This window comes from Scleropages formosus, chromosome 12, assembly GCF_900964775.1.
Source record: "Scleropages formosus chromosome 12, fSclFor1.1, whole genome shotgun sequence".
In the NCBI taxonomy this organism is placed as follows: domain Eukaryota; kingdom Metazoa; phylum Chordata; class Actinopteri; order Osteoglossiformes; family Osteoglossidae; genus Scleropages; species Scleropages formosus.
The window spans coordinates 9,729,955-9,745,249 of NC_041817.1; the positions used below are offsets into that span (position 1 = coordinate 9,729,955).

The window sequence follows — 15,295 nt, forward strand, 5'->3', positions numbered from 1 at the left end:
TTCTGCACACACAGACATGCAGCTGCTGATGAGCCAGGACCGCACTCATTATTCTAGAAAATGTTGGCATGCTTGCAATGCACCAGGAAAGCGTGTTTCAAGAAGGGGCTGAATTTATTGCCTCTGATGATCTGAGTTCATTACCAATATTGTTCTATTAATAACAGAAAAGTGCAAAAAAACTTTCACAGAAAAAAACACTATAACTGTGATATACTTCTATTGTCCAAATTCCACATCACTCTGAGATCTCTATATAATGGCACATTTCTGACCTGGGTGTAATTCTACTTGCCCACTTTGGAGCTTGGAGTAACCTTTCATAAAAAAAAAAGAAAAAAAAAAAGAAAACAAACGAAAAAAAAATTGCCCCAATACAGCTGTTCTGCAGATTGCATCCATGTTGCTATTTGGGGATGGATACAAAAATCACGAGAGTGATAATTCAATCAACATGCCGCTCATTTCAATTAGATATGTGGGCTTCCTGTTTGTTTAGAGAGAATGACAACGATAAAACACTACATTTACTTTTTTCTCATTTAGCTGATACTTTTCTCCAAAGCAAATTGCACTGCTAAAAGTTACCATTCTTTTACCCCATTTACGCAGGTGGCTATTTTTTTTTTTGGCTGGTGCAATTTAGATTATAACAGTACCTTGCTCAAGGGTATTACAGCACAAGGTGAAATTCAAACCTTCAGCCTCCAAGTCCAGAGGCATCGGTGCTAGGTAGTAGAACACCTGCTCCAGTCTAAATGTCAGTTTTTAAAGACGAGATACTGCGTGTAAGCTGTACGACTTTGTGGGTTAGTCAGAAACAACGTCGGCATTAGATAGAGAAACTACATCGACATGCGAAAAAGAAGGCAGAACGTCAAAAAGGTCGCAAAATTTCACAGGTGGGATCGCGTAGCATGTAATAGGTTCAATAAGAATTGTACAAAAGAGGACTTATTTCCATAAAGCTCCTTGATATACATTTAAAGAGCTGACCTTTAAATCAAATCATTCATAAATGAGACTCCAGGCTTCAGTATCATGACTTTCCGCGGTGCGTGGGAGAATCCGAAGGGAGACCTCAGCATGCCTGGGCCAGACAAGAAACTTGCTCACAATCCACTCAGAATCACAGCACAGTCATTCACAGACCAAATTAATAGTGACCAGCAAGGAAAATGCTGTCTCAGATCAATACTTCATGACATTTTATTGAAAGGAGCTTAAGAAATAAAATGGCACGATGCACTGCTCTATGCTGCTATCATGTACTGTACAGACTAACCATGCAAAAAAAAAAAAAAAAAAAAACATTTCAACTTAACAGATCTGTGAAAAATACCTAGTTTGCAATACATTCGAACAGAGCAAACGCATTTTCTTTCTCGTGGCCTTTCGGTTCAAATTTCATTGTCATATCTGGCCCAAGAGCATTTAACGCTCTGCACTGACCTGAAGAGAGGAGAACGGTGGCTCTTCAGCTTTGAAAGGCGAGTTTAATAGCTGTGTAATTAGGCTGCTAGAGTTCGGAGGCTCCGGCTTACAGGCTGCACTCACCCTCGGTGCTGGAGCGGAGCAGCAATCAAGCCGACGCGTCTGACAGCGCTACGCGCCATGCGGCAAGGCCTTCGCGGGTCACCGCTCGGCACGTTTGTAAAATTCTTCAGCCGTGGTAGTATATGTGTCGCATCCCGCTTTTCTCCCACCGTCCGGGGGAGTCCACGCACGTTTCGGAGCCACGGCACTCAGCGCTTTCATTCTACTTAATTGGTGGAAGGCGACATGCTGGGCATTGGGCCTCGGGCCTCTTCCCTCCCAAACCCCCTTCCATTTGCCCATATCCTGGTTCTCAGCCCTGTTATTTCCATATTATGCTCTTCTGCCAGATGACCTCGGCGTGACCTGCTCGTGTGCAAGAAACAAAAGTGTGTGGCGGCGGATGAAAACCAGCTTCACATTCGTTATTTGGTGATGACTCACTACAATGTGCTAAGTGCTATTCATACAGTAGGTGTCTTCCCTGTATCCTCTCGGGGTCCGAATTTGTATTGATAGAGTGGCTCCATCAAGGGGCTCACGCCGTATTGATCGGGAAATTGCTACAATGACAGCAAATGGGCTGGATGGGAGAGCTCGGTATTGAGCTGAGCAAATAAGAAGGAAGAACAAAACCTCCGGCCGAAGGAACCTTATTAAAAAACTGAAAAAGTTTTCTATTATCCTCAACAAACTGCACACTTTGGAGTGTGATGGAAGCAGTGTCAACACTTTCTTTTCATCCCCTGCTTTGAACCAAATGGCCTTTGCCTGTTTGCTAAAGACCATGTACTGCAAGGTCTAATGAAAGCCACATGAAAGCAGTTGGATGTTCACACCCCAATTAATGCCCCAGCATTGTCAGCCTTGTGCATGGGAGGCTGGAGGTGTTAACAGCCACTCCTGGACTTTGCTCAGAAAAGTTCCATCTGTTCCATAAGAATGTTCAGTGAAATCTGAAAAAGAAGACAGCTGACGGTGAAGGCTTGGTAATGGTTCTCAATAAAATGACCTGGGGGCTGTGGTGGGTTTGACCGAGTCCTGCTCTCCGGTAGGTCTGGGGTTTGAGTCCCACTTGGGGTGCCTTGTGGTGGACTTGTGTCCTGTCCTGGGTGTGTCCCCTCCCTCTCCAGCCTTGTGCCTTGTGTTGCCAGGTTGGGCTCTGGTTCAATTTCAGACAATGTGTGTAAAATGACCTGATTGCTCTTAGACAGAGGAAGATTAAAACAATCAATGCAAAACATTCATAAGTAATTAGAAGCAGGTGATACATGTAACAGTATAAAATTCTTTATTCACAAATTTACAGGAAATCAAAAGTAATTCTTGCCCAAATTTTTCAGGGAAAAAAAGAGGAACCACTGCTGAAAATGACACAAGTACTATACATACAAGAGAGCAAATGTATCCCTTTACTATCAATCTGTAGCGTTTATGGTGTTCTAATGAGCAAGGTGACCAGAGCAGATGAGTGACTGTGGGACCTGTCATGATTTCAGATGTTTCGAATTATTAATGCACTTTCACTCAAATTGCATTGTGAATGCAGTGCACTGTAAATGTAAGAGATCCCCAGTTTTAAAGATGGGGAAGAGGAAAATTTAATATATTACGCCATGCTTGGGGTAGGGAGATGGAAGAAAAGCTGGGAGAAAATCCATTGTTTCTTTCTTCCAAAATAATGACCATGATTTGTAGTGTGAGACAGTAAGAGCTATGAAGCACTCTGACCATCTACCGTGCAGGAAGCGAATAAACAGCTGTTTGTGTCCACAGTTTTTCTTCCAAATGAAGATGCTGGAGTTTTTTTTCCTCCTAATACTGAACATATTTTTTTAGATACAATGCCAGCTGTTAAACTGCAAAGCTCTGATGTGGAGATTTGAGGTGCGTGTTGAAATTGCCAAACAATTTATAACAATGAAGACCATGCTGGAAGATCGGGGAACAACCGCTAAAGGGGGTGACAACCCTGTTCCCCTTCACAACGTTAAAGTAGCCATTCTGAGAAAATTAAAAAGTATAACCACTGCAAAGTAGGAAAAGAAATGCTTTGATTAGACAGCTTGAAATCTGGATCTGACTGTCCCAGGATTTTTTTTTTTTTATATAAATACCAGCACATATATATCAAATGCTGTCAGTGATTGATTATCCAACTCCATCATTTGTCAGTAAGCAGTTTGTAAAGTAGCTACCTACAGTATTTACCAGATACTTCATGCAGGATGATCATATAATGGAAAATCTACCAGAAATGCAGGTTCCAAAAAAAGAATTCTCTCACATTTGTACTTCATACTAATTTATTTTCTCATTTCAAATTTCTTAGTGCTTCTTAAAGTTTGGAGCAGAATATATATCTGAATCTGACAATCTTCTTCCGTAGTAGGTACTAATAAGAAATAGTTGTCAGAAAAAAAATATTCTCTTCCATGTTTGTACTACATAGATGCTAATTACTTTATATATATATATATACAGTATATATATAGACACATTTATTCATTGAGCAGATGCGTTTCTCCAGATGTACATTTCAGAGAACAATACAATGAGTCCATTACATCAACAGATGGATTTATTTATATCAACAGAAACATTTATTTCACGCTTAAATGATCTCTAGAAAAAGGATTGTGTCTAGCAGAAATTGCATAACACTGCAACTTTTATATGGATTATATTTTTCCTTAAATAATCATATTTGATTTAGGAGGATTTACATCTTCATATGAGAAGGACAAAGCAGCTATTGTTGTCTTTTATTTACCAAACAATGCATTATATGGGCATGTTTACAATGAAATGGTTCACATAGCAGAAAATTCCTCATCATAGGAGAGAGAGACAAAGGATGGTATTCTCCAGTGTGGATTGTTTCTTGGTTGGATTCGCCACGCTATCCATCAGCTTCAGTAATGGTCACAGACAAAAACAAATAGCAAAAGACAATAATCACTGGGGATTCGTGAGAAGTCTACGTGCTGTAGAAATTCCCTTACGCATTTTCTCTTCTCATTTTCCTTGCGGTGTTTTGACAAAAGTGAAGGAGTGAAATATTCTAAGGATTTCCAAAGTCTGTACTGGCTGGAGAAGGTGTCTCCCTTGAGAGATTGAAGGGATATTCACTTGCATTTGCATAGATTTACCTGGACTGACTGTATAAGCCTTATCGCACGCAATTCACAGCAGAGGGTGAAGTTTCCGAATTTGTCATGGATGCAATGTTCTGTGAAACAACTTATCTTTGTTAAAGCAGATTCTTTCAGAATATTTGTACCTGAAGGGCTTTTGGGTTAGAATAGACATTCAACATACACAGGATATGATGTTACGCCCCATGCGCTTGTTACAACGGCTGTGAACAAGTTCCCAATCCAACCAAATTCACCATAAAGCCACAGAGAAGGACATCTGGCCGTCATACATCTCAATGACTCAAGATCGAACGGCTTAATCTACTCCCTCAACCACCACATCAACCACAGGACCCCAACATGGGTATTTCATTGAGGTTGTCAAGTAGGCGCCTCCCTTCATCGGTGTTTCAATGAATTAGGCCCACAACACTTCAAGGAAGGCTCAACAGTGAAGTTTGGCATCCCAGATCCAACCTCCTCCACACACGCTAGACGCCATCCATCCATAGCAAGCGCACCAACTCCACAAACTCAAACCACACCTCCTTACATACCAACAGCAGCTGCTTCCCATTGCTAACCACCAGTTGCAAATTTTAACGACCACTACAGACCTGGCACCGACCTGCAACCCCAACTACCCTGCTTTCTTCTCATCCAAAACCACTGACTTGATTTCTCAGCAGCTTCAGACAGCTCCTTCACCGCCACCCTTTCCACTAACAATGACGTAACTGATTTAGCCACAAACCCCCTTCCCCAAGTGGTCTCACGTGAGCCCGCCACCAAATCTTGAACATTTAACAGCTCAGATTCCTCTTGAATAGCATCCCGAAATGGCACTGTTAACCACATAGTTCACGGTTCACTTGCACTCAGAATATAACACCATGTCGGGTCGCAACAAACTAACCACAATAGCCTGTTCAAAACCAATCATATTTATACTACCAAGAGGCAATGGATTCACCACCACATGCTTACGGTCCAAAACAAACGTAGAGAGGAAGAAATTGAAGTACACTGAGTTGGCTGGTGAGGTGAGGGAGCGAGGCTGGCAGTGCGTTATTAGACCAGTGGAGATCGGTACTAGAGGGTTTGTTGCAAAATCAACCACGTCGCTGCTGTTGGAGTTTGGTTTTAGGGGTCAGTCGTTAAGAGCAGCCATTAAAGGCTTGTCAGAGGTAGCAGAAAGATCTAGTCAGTGGTTGTGGATGAGAAGGCACCAGGGTGTTTGGGGGAAGCACACTTGAGTGGGGAGTACTCACCTAGGTGAACGTCAATGGTTTGAGTTTTGTTGTCACCTCCATATGCTGGTATGGTGTATTGGTTGGTTGTTGGTGGGTGGAGTCGCTGGGATGGCACTGTGGGCATGGAGGGGGGTGGGTCTGGGACGCCAGATCTCGCCGTTGAGCCTTCTGGAGGTGTAGTGGGCTCAATTCAATGAAACATCAATGAAGGAAGGTGCCCACTTGACAACCCCAACGAAGTGCACGCGGTGGCTCCCGGCAAGGAGGATGGTGTTTGCCCATGATATTTTTTGTGAAGGGAATTGGTTGGTTTTGGGAGGGATGGTATATTGTGGCATGGTTGGTTTGTCTAGCCCCCTTGGTTTTTGGCACGAGGGGTTGAACATCTTTCCCTGTGTATTATTGTACTACCAAGAGGCAATGGATTCACCACCACATGCTTACGGTCCAAAACAAACGTAATTAAATTAGACCCCAGTCTTTTCCCCATAGAGCATAATTTACCAAATCTCTTTGCATCTAGTAAAATAATCATCTTTTCCCCTCAAAGTGTTTTTCCCTATCCTGCCGTAGTAGTCACAGGTAGCAGTAGGGTAGATATGCCCCCCGTTGTCAACCGAGCTTACCATGCCACCTAAAACTTGTTTATAACTCCATTGAGTATTACTGCTGATATTTTTATTCCACTACAAGTGCCTGACAAGCTGCATTCTGCCATATCTAGATCTGAAAAATCCAGTCTGGTTATGTTTAATAATAGCTTGTGAAAATTTAGTTTTTTTGTTGGCAGGTCATTTGTCCACCGTCTTAAAAACGATGCTGAATAAGCCGATGAGAAAAATGAGTAATCTAATGGGTTTTGCCTGTTTTTCTGAAACGGGCGGATAGAAGTCATCGCCCATGTCCCTGTCACTGCCCTCTTCGAGGCTGTAATTAATTGTGGAACAGGACGTATTTCAGGCTAGATCAAGAAACAAGATGGACTGCAGAATTGGAATGGACATCTGTCTAAGTGTCGCATTTTTCCGCAGGGCACTGATTGACTGACCTCTCAAATGTGCTCCAGGTTAAAGAGAAATTTTAAATAGTGTGGCAGTTCTCTAAAGCAGCAGGCAGAGAGATCCTATTTAAATGGTATGTTATATTGTTACTTGAACCAATAAAGCCAGAGGTGTAATAAGATTTACAAAATTTCCAAAACTATTAATCACCAGTGGACCGTATGTAATGACACGAGAAGACGTCATTATTGCTTTTATAGATCTTTCATTTTGTGCTTTTTAAATAGTATTTGAGAATATCGTTAGACTTGGATTCCGATACAAGTTATTCCTTTTTATATACATTGGGTTTTTCCCTTTGGAATAGAAAGTTCGAGTTATTTTGAGTTTGTATTGGTTTATGTTATTGTTATAGACATGATATATCTGTCTATAAATCTGTGACTTTTTTCAGCCAAGAGCCATTTGCAGTAAAGATGTGCAGGTTAGGAGGTTACATCTGAAGGCAGCTTTTGCAGTATCTTATTCGGTGGCAGATGAAAGTAAGAAACGTAGATTGTTTTCTCAACACAGAGATATTTTGCCATGAACAGTCCAGCAGAATAAATCATTACTCAGGAATCTGGGGATATATTTCTGTTATTTTGTCTTGGAAACTGCAAACCCAAATATCATGGATAATGAATGGACAGCATAATTGAGAAATTGAGAAACTGTTTTTTTTATATCAGCTATTTGGAAAGTACCATTTGTGGTAAAAGCACAGTAAATCAAATCCCAAAGACATTTATAATGATACTGCCTTTCAAGAAAATTCCACTTGTCACAGTCAGGTTGTAAATTGATAAATATATACTTTCTAACTTTTACTACTTTAAAACTTTTTTGCTTAAGGGCTCATTGTTATTACAGATGATCACAAGATCACCTAGTCACAAGATCTGTGATAGGACAAAGACAAACTGCTAGTAGACAACTGAGGTGTCCCAGACAAGATATTCCCTGCGTGGGGGGGAGTGGGGGCCACTCACCCTATGTGGTGCTGGACGTCTCCTAGGCTTGTATTTTAAATTACAAGAAGCTTTCGTTATGCGAGGGAAGCCCGTACCTTTAATGATCATAAAATACGTGTTGCAAGTATGATTAAGCTTGTTAAGGCTGTTTACATTTATTTATTTAGCAGACACTTTTCTCCAAAGTGATTTCAAATGAACTCTATGTAGTGTTATCAGCCCACACACCTTATTCACCGCGGTGATTTACGCTGCTTGATACACTACTTACAATGGGTCACTCATCCATACATCAGTGGAACACACTCTGTCTGTGTCACTCACACACTATGGGTGAACCTGAACAGCCTGTCTTTGGACTGTGGGAGGAAACCAGAGCACCCAGAGGAAACCCACAGACACGGGAAGAACATGCAAACTCCACACAGACTCAGTGGGGATTGAACCCATGTCCTCTCGCACCACCGAGGCGCTGTGAGACAGCACAACATTAATTAAGAGGCTGTAAACCGCAGCCAAACAAATGCAGAAAAATAATTTCTACGAGAAAAAATACGGAAGGAGAAAAGACTAGAAGAGCCTCTTTGCGGCCAAACGTACACTGCTGCGACATGGATGAAAATAGCATAAGCTGCTGCTTTTTCCCCCCACTGATGGCTGAGAGGAAAAGGAACACATAAAAGCAACATTCTTGCAAAGCCCTTCACAATTAAGGCTTTTGTGAGAAACAAAGAGCTGGTTGAATGCGTACCTGCCGTGGGGGGGGGGGGGGTTTGGGGGAGCGAGGCCGAGCCCTAGGGAAGGAGCAAACTTAGTGGGGTCCACCTTCCATAAAGGTATAATTACGCCTTACCTGCAACTTTTGCGTGGAGTCCCGCTTTTATCTCCAGCACAGTGAACCGAGGCCCACGCCCCCGTATCTCCCCATGAGGCCCCGAACTTTCGGGGCCAAACAGCGGCCCCTGGCCTCGCTGTCGCCGGAGCCCCCTCGGAGACGTCACGCCCACCGCTGCAGCGGCGCGGGGGGAGAGCGGAGGCGGCTGCAATTAATGCCGGTCCCCTCCCCGGGTCTCGCTTTGTTATAGCGAGCCTCATGAATTGATACCAAATGGCACGCTGTTTTTGGGTCTTGCGAAAGCGCAGCGGGAGGCTGCTTCAGATCTTCAGGTGACGGAAGCACTAAAAAGGACCCGCTGCTAGATGACATTCAGGAAACACTGAAGGCTCTTATTTGCTCGGTGCACTTTTTCAGCTCCGGCACAGCCTGAAATAGAAGGCCAATATACTTCAAGTTCCACGTCTTACGGGGACGTGGCCTCACCAGCAACGGGCGAGCGGGGTGGCCCACAGCCAGCAACACAGGGCACGAGGCAACCGTGATCAGCCCATCACATCCTACATTGAGGGCACCCAGACTGAGACTCTGGGGCACCAGCGCTACCTGCTGCACCACCATGGCACCCGGCGGCCACATTGCGTTTCTGAAAACTGCTTTTCAGAATGGTGTGGTGGGCCTGCCAGGACTGCAGTCAAATGCTCACTGCCTACCACTGCAAGGGCACATACTGTACTTAGTGACAGTAAGACAATAGTGTCTACTTTTATAGACATTAACAATTTAAATGAATTAAAAAAAATTGTATTGTGATAAGGAGGCACGGTGGTGCAGTGGGTTGGACCGGATCCTACTCTCCAGTGGGTCTGGGGTTCGAGTCCCGCTTGGGGTGCCTTGCGACGGACTGGCGTCCCGTCCTGGGTGTGTCCCCTCCCCCTTCGGCCTTACGCCCTGTGTTGCCGGGTTAGGCTCTGGCTCCCCGTGACCCCGAATGGGACAAGCGGTTCAGACAATATGTGTGTGTGTGTGTGTGTGTAGTATTGTGATATTTTTATCATATGTTTGTTTCATGATGCTCCGTTACAAGGAATAATGTTGCGTTTATGACATCTGAACTTTCCAAACATGTCAAGTTCAATCGACTTGCACACTTGGCTCAGCAAACTGCCTACTTCCCCTGTACATCCGGGTCCTTCGGTCAGAGTCTCACGTCCTTAATAAGAACGGATGGGAAAGTTTCCCGACAAACAGCGCCAAACTGAAATCCACTGACACTGCGAGAGTTTATCACCCTGATTTCCTACATAACAAAATACAGTAAAAGTGAAATTATCACTTTCATTAATTTACATTGCAGATTAGCTTTTGCAATTCTGCAATCAGCTACATACTGTATATGGGCTGGTTAAAAGAATTCACAAATGAGCAAGAGCAAAACACATTTTAAAGGGGTGCCATCGTTATGACTGTCTGCATTCCAAAAGCATAGCGTTCCTGGTCAATTACAGTAGAAAGCGGGAAAGTAACGCAGAAGCAAAGCACCCAGCTCGCAGGAAAGTAGTTTGAGCTCTTCCTATGGCATCAATGCGCTCTGCCCGTTTGTTTCCGACCTTATTAATATTGCACGCTTTGTTGCGGCGCTTGCTCTCCTAAATTGTGTGTGCAAGGCTCAAGATACTTGGGTTCATAACCGTTCAGCCACGAACTAGCGAAAATGTTCGTTCTCGGTCAAAATCGCGCGGTGTGAGATTATCTCGGCTCAAAAAGTGATAAACGCTTGGCATAAAATGTCAGCCTTTAATGGAGCAATGCCAAACTTCCAAAGCAAAAAGTAAAAATAAATAAATAAATAAATACTATTTTTTTTTTAAAAAAAAAAAACAAACAAGCCAACAGACATTAATTAAGCAAGGATAACGGGTACTTGCATGCATATATACCATATCGCCAAGCTGACTGTATTTAAACTGCGAATGGTATATTTCGGACTCGAGCAGAATAACAATGCACCTCCACACTGAGGAGAGGTGACAGGGATCAGCAGTGATTCAGAGAACCCTGGAGTCTGCTTTTGTATCCCAAGCTTGAGGCCACTGACAGCATCAGAGTTACAGTATAATGAGGAGCGCTGACCTTTAAAGCTCACATTTTACCGTGGAACAGAAAAGGGGAGGGGGGGAATTATTTTTGTAGTGCAGCTATTCAAGTTCCTGGAAACACGTGTGAGACAAATCAAAATTTTATTGACAATTTATCAGAATTAGAGGTGAAGCAATGAAAAAATTAGACCAGGGCGCAGCGTTTTATTTCAGCTCATATCATAATTCTTCATACTTCCATTGTGCCAATTAGGCTTTGACGTCATTAAAAATATGTTGCCGATTATGCCACGCTAAGGGTGAAGTCAAAGAGCTCTGCCACCACTTTCCACTTAAGAACAACATTCATCCCGTTTCATACAAATAGGAAAGGACAAAAGAGTCTCGATTTTCCCACGGCAGGTAGTCCCTGGCTAGAAATATAGGGCTGGTGATAAAAGCGAAAGGCAAATGAAACAGCTCCTCTCCCAGGCGGTGCCACGATGCTGCTTGTTGGCGACACCCTGCGTGCGTGCGAGCGCCGCCAGGCCCCGTCCCTTTCCCCGCGCCTCTCTCGGGCTCCGATCGCCGTCCCGTGCTGCACGGGCGCCGCAGGCATCCCGACTAACGCAAGGCCGCTCGACGAGCGCGTCTGCCGGTTCCAGAAACCCGGCCGAAGAACGGCGCCGGAGCCGAGGCGGCGCACGCGATGGGTAAGGGTTAAAAGCGCGTCCGCGGGCTCCGGCGCTCCATATAAGAATGTCAAGTGCTTCAGCAACAGCTTGCAGTGAGTCATGGGGTGAAAATAATGTCAGGCTGCCTGGCAAGACTATTTATGAGGCTGTGCCATTTATGAATAGAAACAGCAAGCGAACACGGAGAAAAAAGTCCTCTTCCCCAGCACTGCAGTGTCAGACCTTAGGCAGCTGACAGCGCACCCTACAAAACACAAACAGCAAACAGCTACACAAGCACTTCTGTTGACAAGTAAGGCGTTCCTTTACCGGGAGGGAATTCCCGCCTCGAAACAAATCACTCGCTCACTTTCATTAACCGCTCGTCCACAAAACGAATCAGTTCCGTTCAATAGCCTCCTGCAGCTAGATGAAGGATGATGAAGGCGGTGAAGGCATCGCTGAAGAGAACATGAAGTGTTCAGCTTGTGCGGTTTTTTTACGGTTAGCCCTAACCCTAACCCTAGTAGCAGGTCCCAGAAGGCAACCCAACAGCTTGCGTTGCCAACTTGGGCATAATGCTTGCCCTCTCCGTCCTCAGGTTTGATGTCTCCGTAAGCCCGTGCTGTTGTTCGAAAGCAATGGATTGAAAATGGTCAAACGTTTCAAATAATAAACGAGTTGGAAAGAATTTGATGTTTTCAGAAAGCATACTTGCGCTCCCCTTGATCACGTTGGGGAGAACAGAAACAAATCTTTCAACGAGCAAGATGCAATGTTTTGGTTAAATTTTGGAAGCAGAGAGAAGATACGTGGGAGGTTATGAAGTCCAAATGAGAGGAGAAATACACCTTTCCAGCGTATGTCCGTTCGGGCTTTTTTATATCCATATTTATCAGAAAGCAAACGTAACAGCAGTCAACAAAGGCAATGAAAACAGAAGAGAGGAATAGACTCCAAGGGGTAATGAATACGTCCGCTGGATCATTCAGTGAAGTTCTTCTTACCATGCTAATGTCAAGATTGATAAAGCAATCATTTTCTTCCATCTTTTCATTACCAGGCATAAACATTTACATTCAAACATTCACATTTATTCACCTAGCTGATGCTTCTCTCCAAAGTGATTTACAGTGTTCACGTGCCTACGATTACTGTACTTGTCCATTTTCACAGCTGGGTAATTTTATTATGGCAATTCAGAGCAAGTGCCTTGCCGAAGGAATTACAGCAAGAGGTGGAATTCTAACCAGCAACCTTCAAGTTCAAAGGCTGCAGCTCTAACCACTGGTCCCTACTGTATACTGTACTTTACATACAGTATAAATAGAGAAAAAGTTAAATGCATGGCATGGTAACAAGTTAGAATGTTTGTCTGTCAGAAGGAAGTGCATTTGTAAAGGATGCGGATTTTTAACCTCAAGGATGCAGGTTTGGATCCCAAGCTACTAACCTGAAGTTCTTCAGAAAAATATGCAGCTCTACAATTGCGGCGATTTCTCACTGGCAAAAAAAAAAAAGACAAAGTGTCATTGTTAAAGAAATAATTATGAAGGCAATGTCCAGAAGATTTGTAATTCAACAGAGTTTTGTTCTACGGAATCAACTTGCTGCACTAGAATTTTAGCCGCAATTCCGAGAAGAATGCATTATCATCAGCATTACAGAGTGTTATCGTCTGGAGAAAAGGCAGCATCGGTTTCCAGTTTGTAAAGAATTTTTACTACCACTTTAACAAGTGGTACATAATCCCTCGACATTCTGAAATTAAGCCATACGCCGTTTTGCCAGGCTACATGCTAAAAAACTGAACGATAACCGTGAAATCTGAAAATGTCACATTGATGGAACAGTAATGAATGAAGGCGTTAAAACGTAAGTACAGCTCTAAAAAGGACAAAAAAAAAAAAAATCACATCTAAATTAATTACACTCATGTATAGCAAGACACTCCCCCGAAGGCAGCACAGACTTCAATTCCCCAGTAGGCCAAAAACATTTGTTACATTTATTCATTTAGCTGACGCTTTTCTCCGAAGCCACTTACAATGTTATACTACCTACAATTATTTACCCAGCTGGGTAATTTTTACTGGAGCAATTTAGGTTAAGTACCTTGCTCAAGGGTATAACAGCTGGAGGTGGGAACCAAACCTGCGACGAGTAATCTGATGGCCTGTTTCAGTGAATGCCACCTATTAACTGACCTTTTTATGAAGAGTCACTGAGGAAAACACTGCGAAAGTTATCAAGCCATCTGTGCTCTTATCACTCGCATCTGGGAGATCAGACGCAATGGGAGCGCTGCATTGCTGCTGACCAGAACCGGAGGCGTCATGAGGCATCATCCGGTATGTTGTCCTTAACAACCCGTCTGAGACCTGGACAGACACCTCACTATTACTGTGCCCCCCCCAACCCCAGTATTAATACACACAGCCACAGCGGACAGCATTTTAATAAAACTCAAGTGCTCAAGGCTCCATTTAGCTGAGGCAGGCAAGATGCACACAAAAGCTCAGCTCACAACCTGATTCTGGAACGAGCGCCGCACCCTCATCCCCTAGCCCAAATGACGAGCGTCCAATTGACGCGTTTAAACACAGTGATTTTCTCTGTCCTTCGGAGACCGGAGGCTTTGCGGTCATTTCACACTCCAGAAGTCACCACCAGCTACTAAAAATGATTCACAGCTCAACGCACCAATGTGCCACACACTCTGACGACTGAGAACATTTAATTGAGTCCAGTCCAATCTGTTTTCATAACACTCAAAGCCACAGAGCTCTGAACTACTTCACACTCTTTTTGCATGCGTGCTCATTTATGATGAACGGTTTCTCCACATGAATATCAGAAAATGTTAAACATTACCTAAACAAGCCTATTAAAAATACACTTTAGCAAGGTAGCCCGGAAAATACAAGCCCGGCTCAAAAGTTTCCAGTTTGCATCGACATTTTATTACTCATTCATGTCAGTGGTTTGAACTTACATGGGACTTCACTTGTGGTGGGCTGGCTCTTGGCAAGACAAAAAAAAAAAAAAAAATAAAAATAAATAAATAAATAAAACCAGGGGACAATGGCAGGTTGCCTGTTTTGGAAGTACCCATCATGCTTGTGGCTCACGCGCGTTTCCTTTGAAGCGAGTTCCCACCTTCAGCAAACCTTCGGATCTGCAGTGGTTTAACAAGAAGTTTCACACAAACACGAATGAAAGCAAAGGCCGCTGTGCAGGGGTCTTCTGTTTGGAAACGGTGACAGCAGAAATAACAGAAATATCAGCCTTAAAAAACTGGGACATGAGCACACAGGAGTACAAGTACACCACATTGTGAGTAATGCTTTAACTACTTCAACCTTCCCTCCAGATGACAACCGTTCCTGCAGACAAGATAACGCAGTTACCATCCAAGGGCTCTTGAAACAAGTAAGGGACGTCTCTCTTCTACTCCTCTAGCAAAGACTGAAATATGTATACCAGTAAAAGAAGATATTTGTGCACAACTGTATAGACAGCAGTAGCTTGCAAGAATTTCAAACCCAGATGCCATTTCACTTTTTTGTAAATGCTTCAGCAATGCAGTAAATATAGTATCCACTCTCTTTCATGTGCTAAAATATAATATGAACATAGTAGAGGAAGATGATGAGAAACTTCCATGATGGACGAGATGTATCTTTGTGAACAGGGACATCAAGTTAACACTCAGCTACAATGTTATTAGCAGCTGCAAATTGTCTTTAAAGACTTATTTAATGT

General features: G+C 43.3%; 1 long non-coding RNA gene across 1 annotated transcript; it reads right to left on the minus strand.

The window, feature by feature from the left end:
• Positions 1 to 4,156: 4,156 nt before the first annotated feature.
• On the minus strand, positions 4,157 to 15,286 carry LOC108929547 (uncharacterized). Its single transcript, XR_001965769.2, has 3 exons — positions 13,738 to 15,286; positions 12,984 to 13,033; positions 4,157 to 4,449 (listed from the first exon to the last, which is right to left on the minus strand). It is a non-coding gene; the product is annotated as an uncharacterized LOC108929547 (long non-coding RNA).
• Between the last annotated feature and the right edge of the window lie 9 nt (positions 15,287 to 15,295).